We start from the raw sequence: 13,418 nt of genomic DNA on the forward strand, positions 1-13,418 counted from the left end.
CCAGGAAGCGGGCTGGGGGGCATTGAGCAGGGAATTCCATGGTCTCAGGTGCCCAGATCACAGATTCCTTGCCCCATGAGGAAAGGCACAATCAGAAAAGGGCCAGAGTGCCGCTGTCTAGACTGGGCCTGGGGTCTGAGGACTGTGCTGTGGTCCCTGGGCACTGCTGCAGACGGGGGTGGCCCAAGCTGGATGCAGCGCTTCCCCTCTTTTTGGGACTTGCCCCTGACCATCACTTCCAGCCATGCACCTGACCCTGCCCAGTTCCCAGGTGCCATGCTGACTGCTTCTCCCCAATACCCAAGCCCAATACTTAACCAAGACCTAAGGAGCTTCCCACTTCAAGAAGTCGGCTCCCTTCACCCTGCACCCACTGCCCCTGCCCCAATCCGGGCTGGGCCCCCAGCTCCCACTCTCTGCTCACCACCCTGCCCTGTCTGCCCTCTATGTCCCCCAGACAGATCTTTCTAATATGCAAGCATGATTGATCACTTCCTTCCCTCTCTGGCTCTCCAGGCTTTCAAAGTAGCATTCCCGGGCTCCGGATATCTGGCTCCTCTCAGCTTCTCCTCCCCTCCCATCACCTTTAGTTCTAAGATCCAGCCATTTGGACCTTCTCTCCAGTCTGGACAGCTTTATGTCCCTTCTGCCCCAGGGTCTTCAGGCATGTCATCCCCCTCGCCATGTTTTCTGCTCTTCATTTTGCCAATGTCCGCTTAAGAGTCCCCTCTCCACAGGACCCTGCCTGAATCCCCGGATCAGCAGAAGTGACACCGTAATGAGCTGATTCTCTCTGGAGTTACCCATTTCAGGTGTTTCGCATCTGGACTGTAGGTGCCAGGAGGGCAGACTTGGTGTGTCTTGTTCACCGCTCCATCTTCGGTGCTGGCAGAGTGACTGGCCCAGAGTAGGTGACACTGCAAGTTCATTGGACAGAAGGGTCTGCACTGGGCTAGAAATCAGAAGACTGATGGGAATTCCCTGGTGGTCCAGTGGTTAGGACTCAGCACTTTCAATGATGGGGCCCAGGTTCAATCCCTGGTCAGGAAACTAAGCTCCTGCAAGCTGCGAGGTGCAGCCAAAAAAAAAATAGAAATCAGGAAACTGAGAATGACAGTATCCAGTGCACACTGTATACCAAGCCCTGTTTTTATTCATAGTGTATGCTTATTTCTCACAACCATTTTTGAAATAGGAACTATTCTTCTTCTTCCCATTCTACAGAATGAGAACACTGAGGCACAGAGGGTTCAGAGGCTTAGGCTCATAGCTGGCAAGCAACAGGCCCAGATTTGAACCTGGGCAGTTGAGTTCCAAAGCCCAACCACCTCTGTCTTCCCATCTAGTCCCAGCTGGGCCAGTACCTTGCTGTGGGTCTCTGGGCCACTGTCTCTACCTCTCTGAGCTGAAGATCTTCTGTCTGTGCAACATAGGGTTGCCAAAGTGGTGATCCCTGAGCTCTCTTCCAGGCTGACACTCTGGGGTCTCATGACGCTTCCTGGGAAGTTCCCCTGATGATCTGCCCTTTGGTGAGTACCTGCTCTCAGGCCCTGTCCCCAGGTCTCAGGCCAAGGCTCTCTGTGGGGGTCCTATGGGTGATGCCCAAGGAGTTAAATGGATGGAGAACAGTCGGGTGTGAGTTAGGCAAGGCAGGTGGGTGTGGTCAGTACTTAGAAGCTGTGGTCAATTTCCTTTTTTTTTTTTTTTTTTTTGCGGTACGCGGGCCTCTCACTGTTGTGGCCTCTCCCGTTGCGGAGCACAGGCTCCAGACGCGCAGGCTCAGCAGCCATGGCTCACGGGCCCAGCCGCTCCGCGGCATGTGGGATCCTCCCAGACCGGGGCACGAACCCGTGTCCCCTGCATCGGCAGGCGGACTCTCAACCACTGCGCCACCAGGGAAGCCCCCAATTTTCCTTTTTTAATCAGTGAGCCCCAGAAGCAGGAGGCAGGGCCCATGGCTCCCCTCACCAACTTGACCCTGTGGTTCTAGAACTCAATTCTATTTGAAACGTTCCACCTCGGACAGGCAGGAGCCCAGAGTACTTGGCTGGGTAACCAAATTGTCTTGTCATCATGGCCAGCTGGTGCTGGGCCTCCCCCTCACAGGGACTGCACATACCCTCCAAAAGCTGAGCTGCCAGGTACTGTGGTTCAGGCAGAGACAGGAGGCTAGTGGTCCAGGGGGCCTGAGCATGGCAGTCATGCCCAGGGGGCACTTGGAATAGACTCAAGCTTGGGTCCCCATGCCAGAGGGGACACTCCACCACATCTCGGGGACTCATCACAACAGCCCTGTGGGATATGTATGTACCCATTTTCCAGAGGAGGACACTACGTGAAGACTCAGAGAGGGACAGTGACTTGCCCAAAGTCACACAGCCAGGAGGAGGAGTCTGGATTTTGCTCTTAATCACTCTGCCCCCTGCTTCAGGCAAAGGTGTTCAAAACACATTCATAGGAACTTCCCTGGTGGTCCAGTGGTTAAGACTTCACGCTTCCAGTGCAAGGGGTTCAGGTTCGATCCGTGGTCAGGGAACTAAGATCCCACATGCTGTGCGGTGCGGCCAAAAAACCAACAAAAACCAAACACGTTCGTAGACAGAATGAGTATGAGTGAAGTGACAAGAAAAGTTCTGGAAGAAACTCCGGGACACAAATGTAGGTCCGCGTAAGGGAGTGTTTTTTTGGTTTTGTTTTTTGTTTTTGGCCACACCACATGGCTTGCGGGATCTTTGTTCCCCGACCAGGGATTGAACCCGGGCCACGGAAGTGAAAGTGCCAAGTCCTAACCACTGGACCACCAGGGAATTCCCAATGTAAGGGAGTGTTTATAAATGAGCATGAGTGCCCCTTCACCATCCCAGCATCCCTCCTTTCCTGTTTTCTCATGCTGCCTTCATGTATTCACTCCTTAGACTCTAAGCTCCATGAGGGCAGCAGCTGATTCGTTCCTCACCACGTACCCAGGACGTAATTCCATGCCGGGCACACGGAGGTGCCAGTGAACCCCGGTGAATGAAAGTGACTCCAAGAGCAGCACGTGGCCGCTCCGCCCGCCCCCTCTTTCCGTGTGCCCTTTCCATCTCCCCGCTCTGGTCTCTGTTTCTCCATCTCTGCCTATGGGGTGGTGCATGCCACCCTGAACCTGAGCTCAGGTGAGCGGCTGGGCTCCTGCTGGGCCAAGGGAGGGGCCCTAACACCCAAAGCACAATGGGGACGAGGGTGGATGCTGTGAGCTTCTAGTCTCATCTTCCCCATCTCCTTGAAGAAAGTGGGTGACTCAGTTCCTTCCCCGCGTCTGCCTTTCTCCCCTCCTTATTCTCCTGACTCTGGTCACTCTCCAGGAGAGGTCCACCCTCCTTCTCTACAAGTAGCTCTGCAAGCTACTCGTCAGGAACCCCAAGCAAACACCCCACCCCCAGGACTTGGCACAAAGTGTGCCAGGGACCCAGTTTGCCAGAAGAGAAGGGCATGACCAGGACACTCAGTTGGGGAAGGGCTCACACAGGGAATGAGTTGCACCTACCACAGCTCAGTTCACTCACAAACTCGGCCCAGCAGGAACCCGGTAGCCCTAAAATAACATCCACTCTGACACTTCTGAGTTTCTGCAAGGCAATTTCAGTGTGACCCCATTTTACAGATGAGGAAGTTGAGACTCTGGAGAGAAGTGACCTCAAGGCTCTGGTGCTGTTCAAGTCACCAAATATTCCTGAGGCCCTGGAGAGGTGGTGGGGGTGAGAGGGGGTGGGGACGGGGAGCAACTAGACACGGTCCTTCCTCTCCAGTAGCTGTGGTCTGGGTGGGAGTGCGGCTGACCAAAGCCCAGGTAAATGTGTGTGACCTGAGCGACTCTACTGGGAGTGAGGACAGCTCCTGGCACAAATGGGGGCAGGTACTCACTTGAGAGGACCTTGATGGAGGTGGGACTGAGACAATGTTGGCCATGGGAGGGGGTCAGGGGTCCAGGCACTAACTGAGCAAGAGTTGGTGCAAGGCCCTGTGCTGGAATGGAGGAGAAGGAAGATGGGTCCCGGCTCTCACTGGAGTAGGGAGGGTAAATACCATGGCGGGGAAGCAAAATTAGAGTCTATAGGAGCCCAGAGGAGGGGCACCACTGTTGAAAGGTCTGTGTGTGAACGTGTGTGCATTTACTGTGTGGTCAGGGTATGTAAGGTGTGCACATTGGATGGTCTGTGTGGTATGGGTGGGATGTGTGTCTGCGGTCTATGGCATATGGAGTGTGTACACACGCAAGCCTGTGTGTGTGCCTTGAGATGTGTCTGTGCCTGTGTGCTGGCGTGTGTGTTGTGGGGTGGTGGTAACTGGGACACTCCCCGGGGGAAGAGCTAAGGAGAGATGGCAGAGGTGTTAACCAGGAAAACGGGGGCGCAGAGGAGGTGTTCCGGGCAGAGGAGGGAACAGCACATGCAAAGGTCTCTAGGCAAGAAGAGGGCGCCCAGAGCACTGGAGCACTTGAAAGAGTTCCAGTGAGGCTGGGGGACCGTTAGGGCGGGTCTCTTTCTCTGATAGCTTGAGGGTGTGCCGGGCAGGAGTGCGCGTGGGAGTTGGGGGGGAGGGGGTGCGCCGAGAGGGTTCAGCCGCACTGACCAGGCGGGACGGGCGGGCCTGGACCAGGGGCAGATGCTGGGTGGAGGTGGGGCTGCGTTTGCAGGACAGCCAGAGCCACGGCCATGCGCATCTGGGAAGCTGTGTGGTCTGGGATCCCGGACCTGAGCCTAATCCCGGCTCAGCCACTGAAAGCAGTAGCTAGAAGGTTCTTAGTTTCCCGTCTATAAATTGGGTCCCGAGATTATATGTCAAAGACCCAAGAAAGAGCCTAAGAACTGTCCCTGTTTTCAGTGCAGTCTGTGTGTGTCTCTGGTGAAGGGTGGGGTGGGCATTTGCTAACAAGCTTTCCCAGCACCCCAGGAGGCCGGAGATGCGGAAGATGGCAGCCCTGGCACAGGGCTCAGCTGTCAGTACCTGGCCTGAGGGCACAGAGGAGGGCATGGGGTGGGGGACGAGAGCCAGGATTTGAACCCAGGTGACCGGACTCCAAAATGGGCCTCTCACCTGACTGCGGTAGGTTCATAATCTGGCTCATGCGCTAACAGCTGCCCCAGAGCCTTCACACTGCGTGGTCTTTTCTCATGTATTTTATCCTTTTCTTATTTCTTGCTAGATTATCAGTCGTGCTTTAGAAATGAGAAAACTGGCCAGGACTCAAACCCAGGCGGACCTGCTACAGAATGCGTCCCCTTCCCCCACCTTGTATGTATGCAGCCGGTCTTCCCAGCATATGCGGAAACGGCCCTCAACTGCAGGTGGCTAAGAGCCTGCGGCAAGGCAGAAAGGACTTGGGCCCGGAAACTCAGCTCTGCTGCCCACGTGCCGTGTGACCTTGGGTGAGTCTCTTTCCACCTCTGGGCCTGGGGTCACCCAGCTGTGCAATTCCCTTACTGAGTCTGGGAAGATTTGTTGAGCACCTGCTAAGTGGCAGATGAGACCGACGTCCAGAGGGCCTAAAGGACTTGCCCAAGGTCAAGCAACCCGCATAATGCGACTCCGGATTTGAACCCGGAACCCCAGTGTGTGTCCTTCAAGGCGGCCTACTCCACAGCCTCCAGGAGTGCTGTCCCTGCCCCTAGCGCCCCGCAGCGCGGGGCTCAGGGGCCCCACGCGGTTCCAGACCCGGCCAGCCTGACGTCAGGCCGGGGCCAGCGGGGCCTAGCTCTGCACAGACAGGCGGCGCGGGCCGGGCCGGGGGCGGTGATGACTCAGGGCCCCGAGACGGCCGGGAAGCGGAAAGTTTTGTGCAGATGACATCACCGGGCCGCGAGGGCGGGAGGGGGCCGGCTCCGGAAAACGGCGGCCTGGCGGGCGGCCCGGCCTAGGGCAGGACTCGGGAGGGCGCGGGCGGGGGGAACGCGGGGTCGTCACGCTCCGCCGCGCCGAAAAGTACCGACACCCCCTCATCCCCGGCACCCCGCTCCCAGCCCCCGGCCCGGGATCCAGGCCCTGGAGCCCGATTCCGCGCTTGCCGGCGAGGAGCGGGTTCCACCCGCCTGCTAAGACGCCGCGCTCCCCAGCGCTCCGGAGGCAGCCGCATCCATCCTGCTGCGTCCCTGCATTTTAATTACCGCCGCATTAATATTCATGAGCCGGGACTCGAGGGGGACCGCGGGCTGTCATTTCCCTCGCCCGCGCACCCCCGCACCCCTCTTCCCCGGCTGAGTCGTGGGCTTTTTTCCCTCCCGCTCCCAGCCCCGCCCGCGCCAACAGTTGGTGCACAGCCGATTTGGGGTGTGTGTGAGCGAGCATGAGTGTGAGCGGGTGTGGGGGCCGTGGGCAAGGGTAAGGGCCGGGTGGGGAGGGCCTGAACGCGGCGTGGGGGGCGGAGTGAGAGGGTGGGATGAGCCTGCGAGATCTAAGTGTAAACGTGTATGAGTGTGGTTGTGTGCCTGTGTGTCCGCTTGTGTGAACATGTGTGCCCGAGGGAGCATGGGCCTGCAGGCACACGTGTAAGCCTGTGTGAGGGCCTGTGTGTGTGTGTGTGTGTGTGAGCGTGCCTGTGTTTCTCTGGGCAATCCCAAGGGCTGTGTGTAAGTCTGGGGGAGGCAGCTGAGTGCGGTCTGGCCTGGGGCTGGGGGAAGGGTCACAGGGTCTGACTGTACAATGGGGAAACTGAGGCCTGAGGAGAGGCTGGGCCTTGTCCAGAGTCACCCAGTTAGTGAGTGGCATGGAGGGCCCAGAACCCAGGGCCTGGGTGTTGGGTGCTTTCTGCTCCCTGCTATCCTGTGCCGTTGTTTACAACAATGGCAGACAGAAGGTGCTGAGCTGGCACCTCTCATGTGCTCTCCCCGGCAAACCTGTGCCGCAGGGGCTCCATCAGGCCCCTTTGCAGACAAGGACACTGAGGCACTGGTCTAGCAGGTGAAGGGTGAAGCTGGAGCCCAGAGATGTCCAAGTCCACAGCCCCTGGCTTTAACAACCATGCCATGCTGCCCCCTGTGGAACTGTTTGCGGGGGTCCCCTCTGGGACGATCCGGGGGTACCTGAAAGTTCTTCGGGACCGCCGGTGCTGCAAGGGCCCAAAGCATCAGAGGGTGTTTCACCAGAAGCATGGCTGCTTCACCGTGGTGCTCCCAGTCCCCCAACTTGCCTCCCCCTCCTTTGAAGCCTGCCCATGCACCCCGCCCCGCCCCCAGCCCAGGCACATCAGGGGCTCAACAGGACGCAAGAGGTCTTGCTTCACAAGGGAGCAGGCCGACAGACTTCAAGGCTCCTGGCCCTCCTCCTTGGGCCTGGGGTCAGGCAATCACTCATTCATTCATTCATTCATTTGTTCATCCAACTGATGCTTAAGTGCCTACTGTGTGCCAATTACTGTTCTCGACACGGGGGATTCTCTGAGTTTAGGAGGAGCCCATGCCACTCTGTTCCCAATGCTGGTCATCTCCACCCTGGGGTGGAGGTCTCTGGGCTCTAAGAGGGGGTTTTCTGTGCTCTGGCTCACTTGGGGTGGGGGTCTAGGGCACCTGTGCACAGAAGACAGTTTCCCACCCCCGGCCTAGCCACAGAGGTCCGCGTGCACACACACTGGGAGGGCCAGGCAGAAAAGGGCTGTCATCTTGGGGCTAACGCAGAGCGGAGCAGACCAGGCTAAGCCTGGATCTTTGCTTCCCTCTCCTTCTGGAATGTGTCCTTCTCCTTCAACGAATCCCAGGGGCTGGCCAATCCTGAGGCAAGGCCTTCCTCCCTCTCACGTCTACCCTGCCCCAGTCCTGCCCTTCTGAGCACCCAGAACCAGCTGTTTCCTCCTCTCCGCCCACACAGGGCTGGGCTGGAACTCATCTCCCAGCCATATCCCCTGAGTTTTCTCCTCTCCTCCTGGGAAACTCTATGGAAACATTAGATAAGGGGACAGGAGGTACAGTCTGGGGCTCTCTGGAGAGGAAGTCATAGTTTCACTGGGCTCCACAGGTCAAATAGGTGTACGCCCTGTGAATGGCGGGGAGAAGGGAGGAGAGGCACCCCAGGCAGTGGGAATGGCTCAGGGGGCTGACTGCGGCCCCTCTTCCGGGAACCAGAGCAGGCCAAAGGCAGGAGATCTGGGGAGACCAGAGGGATAGATTTTCTCCTAAAGAGCTGGAGGCAGTACAGCCTAGTGGTCGGGACTCCCGGGTGAGCCCACCCTGGGTGAGACTCACGCTACCCCCACCACTGTGAAGCTTGGGCAAGACTCTGAGCCCCATTTCCCCATCTGTCCAATGGGGAGAACAATATATATATTTTGTTTTTCTTTTTTTTTTTTTTTTGCTGGATTGTATTCAGATTAAGAGACACTGCCCAGAAAGCACCTAGCACAGTGCCTGGTGCTCCTACATGGGACAGTCTGTCCTCAAGGACAGAGGGAGGCCCCTGGGATAACTGTCCCCATATAGCCCAGAACGGGATTTACGGCTCAGCCTGTGTCCCACAGTGGGGATGAGTTGGGTGTGGACAGTCTTCTGGGGCAACTAGGGACAGGCTGAAGCCATCCGTCAGGGGACGCTGAGGCTCTAGGTAACAGGAGGGTCTCCAAGCCCCACAGCCCCTGGCCTCACCTGTAGATCTCTGAGAAGGTGCTGCCAGGTCTCGCATCACTCAAATCGCCGGAAAGCCATCAGCCAGAGGTGGCCTGGACCCACCCATCCTGGCTCAGTCCGCTGCAATCTCCTATGTCTCTGTCTCCGGGCTCTTTCCTTTGCAAATTTCTTTCTTTCTTTCTTTCTTTCTTTCTTTCTTTCTTTCTTTTTTTTTTTTTTTTTTTTTGGAATAGACATACCTGTACAGGCAAAAGAAACATTTTTTTAAGGAAGTGCTGCAAAAGTTCACGCAGTACATCCTCGCCCGTCCTTCTAGTTTTTTTGCATGTATGTTTCCAGGACATTTCTCTGCCTACAGAACTGTCTTTCTCCAACTCCCACAGGATGATAGTCACCTCTGCTCAAAGACCTTCGGTGGCTCCCTAACTTTATACAGCAAAGGTAGCTTTTCGAAGGCTTTTAGCAACACCACCTCTAGTGTGTTACCTCCTCTCAGGCTGCCATGCCTTTGCCCTTGCAAAGAGCCTCCACCAAAATTCCTCTTAATTGCTGCAAACCAGGCTTCCCTGTTTCTGGGCCTCCTCCTCCAGCTCCTGCCCTGCCTGCCCCCCACCTCTCTTCTGGTGCCCCGCAGCCCCGGAGGTTCTTTTATGGTGGTGCTTTTCGCATTTAACTTTCACAAGGGTGTTATTGGAGTCGTGTGTTCTCTCTCAACTATGAGTTTCTCGAAGGCTCCGGCCACCCCATTCTTAATTTTGTTGCCACCTACCTCGACGTCTTACACATAGTAGGTGCTTCAAATGTTTTATTTTTGAAAACATTCAACTTGCTTTTTCTTTAGGGATTCAGGCTCCAAGCCAGCAGATCAGGGTTTGAATCCTGACTCTCTCATTTCCTAGCTGTGTGTCCTTGAGAAAGTGAATTGACCTCTCTGAGCCTCAGTTACTTCATCTGGAAAATAAAGTCAATAATAAAACCTCCCTCCAAGAGTAACAGTGAGATGACAATGTATGTAAAACACCCAACATCAGCCTGAAGCAGAGCGCCGCTGACATGTTCTACTCATTCGAGTTATTCAGCCTTATTCAGTCTCATTCAGACTTGCCCAAGGCCACCTGTCCAGTTGTGGGCAGCGCAGGGACTCGACTCCCATCTCTTCCTACTGCAGTGCGCCTGACTTCCCGCTGATGAGTGAGGCTCACAGGCCACTGTTCTGCAGATAGAACAGGGTCCAGAGAGGCTGAATTGTGACCCCAAGTCACACGGCCCTGTGAGCAAAGCAAGGATCAGTCTGTCTGCCAGGTCCCTGGTGGGTTCCCCCGGCCACTTCCCCACAGCCCCAGTGAGACCCACCATCCTGATCAGAGCCTCTGGTCCTCCTGGTGGTCAAGGAATCAGCAAAGTGGGCCTCTTGGAGGCCCGGTGGCCCCTACAATTGGGACAGTCAGTAAAGCAAAGAGCCCCCACTTGTGGGATGCTCACAGTGACCCCGTTATCCCATCTTCCAGGGGCGCTCACTCAGACTCCTGCGGTACAGGGGCTTGCCAAAGGAGGGGTATGGCCAGCATTCTTCCTCCCCCAGCCCTCGTGACCAGCAGGACAGTGGGCTCTTGCCTGGGCTGTAACAGCACTGGGGCTGGAGCAGCACTGGGGCTGGAGCTGGAGGCAGGGCGCAGCCCAGGGTCGGTGGGGTGCTTCCCAGTTCTCGATGATCATCTGGGGGCCCTTCCCCAGCCCTGGCCCCGCAGAGCCTGCCCAACTGCGTCTCTGAACCGCACCCAAACTCTTCCCGGCTTTGCCAGGGAGACTGGAAATTTCTGCCCAGCAGCTTCTCTGGGAGGATTTCGACACGGCTCATGGGGGACGGGGAGGAGAAGCCAGGCTGCTGCGAGGCTCAGCATTCTCACGGCTCTGCTTAAGAGGACAGGGAGGGGGGCTTCGCTAGGCTTTGGTGAGTCCTTCAGAAATAACAGTAATAAACAACCAGCTCCAACAACAGTGACTGTGTATTGAGCGCTTACTGTGTGCCAGATCCTGTGCTAAGTCAAGACTGGCATGGCCTAACGGAATCTTCCAGAGCCCAGGCGAGGCTGGCACTGTTACTAACCCATCTCACAGGTGAGCAAGAGAGGATCAGAGTGGTGAAGGCGGCTGGCCCAGGCTACACAGCTGGAAGCTGAGGCCAAACCTGCGACACTCTGGAACCCAGTAGGTGCAGGTCACTAACTGGCTGGGAGCGGGCAGGGCTGGAAGGCGCCCAGGGGTGGCTGGGGTGGGGGAAACACTAGGGCCCCCTAAAGGAAACTTCGATACACAGAAGTTAACCACGGCTCGACCACAATCTGCAGTCCAGGGGAAGGCCTGCTTGGCCCTGGGGTCTCTGTTAGCATCTAAGAGTGTCCTCCTCCTACACTGAGTCCCCCTGGAGACCTCAAGGGGTCTGGAAACTTCTCCCTACAACCAGTCCTGGTAACCCAGTAATTCCAGACACCTCCCACCCCTGCCCAGCCCTGGGGCTGTGGGCGTCTGACACTGTGAGGTCAGTTGCACGGGCTTGCTCACTGCGCTCCGGGGTCCCTGGAAAAGCACCCCAGTCAAGGGTGCCCCTACAGTGTGCCTGGCCCTCAGACCCCAGGGCTGTCAGCAGACCCAAAGTCACAACCGGGGGAGAGGGGTGAAGGGAGAGTCTCAGGCCTTGGGCGAAAGAATGGGGCGGGGTGGAGGGAATCAGACACCCCGGCCAGGCAGCTGAGCGGCCTGCCACAGTGATGACCCTCACTGGGCTCAGGTCCCCCACCCCTTAAATGGGCAAACCAATCCCTTCCCTCCCAGGCAGCTGAGGCTTCAGTGAGCTCCCGGGAACAGCGCAGGGAGGAAAAGGGGCCACCCCAGGCCCTGCTACACGCTCCCCCGTCTCCCCTCCACAACCCCCGCCCCCGGCCGGGCGCCGTTCCCCACCCGGGGCCAGGCCGCCGAGGGCGATGCGTGCAGGGCGCGGCAGCGGCGCGGGCCCAGGCGCCCAGTTCAGCGGAAAGGAATGTCTTGCTCGGCGGGGGAGGCCGCGGCCCCCGAGGCCGTGTAAACCCCGCCGCCCCTCCCCGGGCCTCATTTATTGCGGCTCTAAAGCCGGGCTCGTTCCGCCAGCCCGGCTGCTCCCCGGGTCCGCCGCATGACTCACCCCCGCGCCCCGCCGCCCACTCCCGCCCCCCTCCCGGGCGCCACCATCAGACCCTCTAACAACCTTTGCCCAAAGTCGGGGAGGGTCTCCCAATGGGGGTGCGCGCGCCCCTGCCCGCTGGAGCCCACCGCCCCGCCCCCACCCGCTGTGGCGCCCCCCTCCCCTCCCAGCGCCGCCCGCCCGCTCCCTCCCCTCCCCTCCTCCCCCCTCCATAACTCAAAAGCTTGTCAAGCTGGTTCCAGACTCCTGGCGCCGGGCTCCGCTCCAGGAAAGAAAAAAAGGAGAAAAGAAAAAGGGAAAAAGCCGGCGCGAGGGAGCGAGAGAGAAAGAGAAAGGCCCGCAGAGCGAAACTGCGCCCCCGGACCCGCTCAGCTGCGTGGTCCCCGTCCCCCCAGCCCAGCCCGGCTCCCCTAACCCTGCTGGGGAACCCCCGCACCCTGGGGGCAGAGGGCGCGCCCGCAACACTGATCAATTATTTATGGGCGAATCAATTTTTCAGCTGCCCCGGGAAGAGGAGGGGCGGGTAAGGCCGGGGAGGGGGAGAGTGGCTGCGGAGACCACCCCCCGGGAGGTCGCGGCTCTCCCGCTGGGCCTCGGGGGTCGGCAGGCGTCCCCACGCCGGGGGTCCTGTTGTGAGAAAGCTGCCTCGGGGTGGGCTCCAGGAGGAGCGCGGGGGAATCCGCAGAAGCAAGATAGCTAAGATAGCTGAGATACCACCGAATTAGATTGGGGAGAGGGGTGGAGAGCGGGAGGCTTGGGTTGGAAAGAGCTGGCTGGGGATGGGGTGGGTGGCATGGGAAGAGCCCGGCCTGTGAATTCTTTCCTTTCTTCATTCATTCCCATCTTTATTGCGAGCCCACTACGTGCCACTGTGCCGAGAGCCTAGTGTGGCCGGTGGCAGGAGAGGGTTAAGGGCAGGAATTTGGAGTTAGAGCTGGGTCCAATTCCTGGTTTGTACTGTATTCTCTCCAACTGTGTGCCCTTTGGCAAGGGACTTGCCCTCTCTGCGTCTCCACTTCCTCATCTGCTGGATGGAGACGAGCAGAATGAGGACTTGAAGGAGGTGGTGTGAGGATTCAGTAAAATGGGGCACTTGGGCAGGGCCTGGCACAGAGTGGGGTGTGTGTGGGGGGGTCCTCTCTTCACATTGAGGGGAATATGCCAAGGCCCCCAATATCCTTCCCTCTCCCCTGTCCCCATCTGTGGGTCCTGGAGAACCTGCATCTTTCCCTGGTTTCAGACACTGAAAGGTCGTTATCAAAGCCAAGTCAAACCCAAGGCCTCTGCCCAGGGCTCTCACCTCTGGCAGGCTTCTTACTAGCCTGGCCCTTCAAAGGCTAGTGCATAAGGCAGCTAGAGGGGTCCGCATGCGCCTCAGTGGAATCCTCTTTCTCCCCACGTCCTTCCCTCCTCCAAAGCCTCTTCCCTTCCCCATGTCCCCCATTCTCCTTCCAACCTGCCCCTCCCTGCTTTCCATCTGGGCTGGAAAGGTTTGGAGCCCCGAGGCCATGGGGACAAGGGACTGTCAGAATAGGCGTGGGGCTCAGACTCCCCTGTTCAGTGTGTCAGTATGTTTTCCTTCCAAGGCTCAGGAGCTAAGGAGGCTTCTGTTTTCAGACTCAGGCTTGCCAAGGGGTTTACTGTCTTCT

General features: G+C 58.0%; 1 long non-coding RNA gene across 1 annotated transcript; it reads right to left on the bottom strand.

The window, feature by feature from the left end:
- Positions 1-7,760: 7,760 nt before the first annotated feature.
- LOC307055072 lies at positions 7,761-10,522 on the bottom strand. The gene is made up of 3 exons (XR_013810966.1): positions 10,206-10,522; positions 9,361-9,542; positions 7,761-8,830 (listed from the first exon to the last, which is right to left on the bottom strand). It is a non-coding gene; the product is annotated as an uncharacterized lncRNA (long non-coding RNA).
- Positions 10,523-13,418: the final 2,896 nt, after the last annotated feature.

This window comes from Hyperoodon ampullatus (assembly GCF_949752795.1).
Source record: "Hyperoodon ampullatus genome assembly, chromosome: 6".
In the NCBI taxonomy this organism is placed as follows: domain Eukaryota; kingdom Metazoa; phylum Chordata; class Mammalia; order Artiodactyla; family Ziphiidae; genus Hyperoodon; species Hyperoodon ampullatus.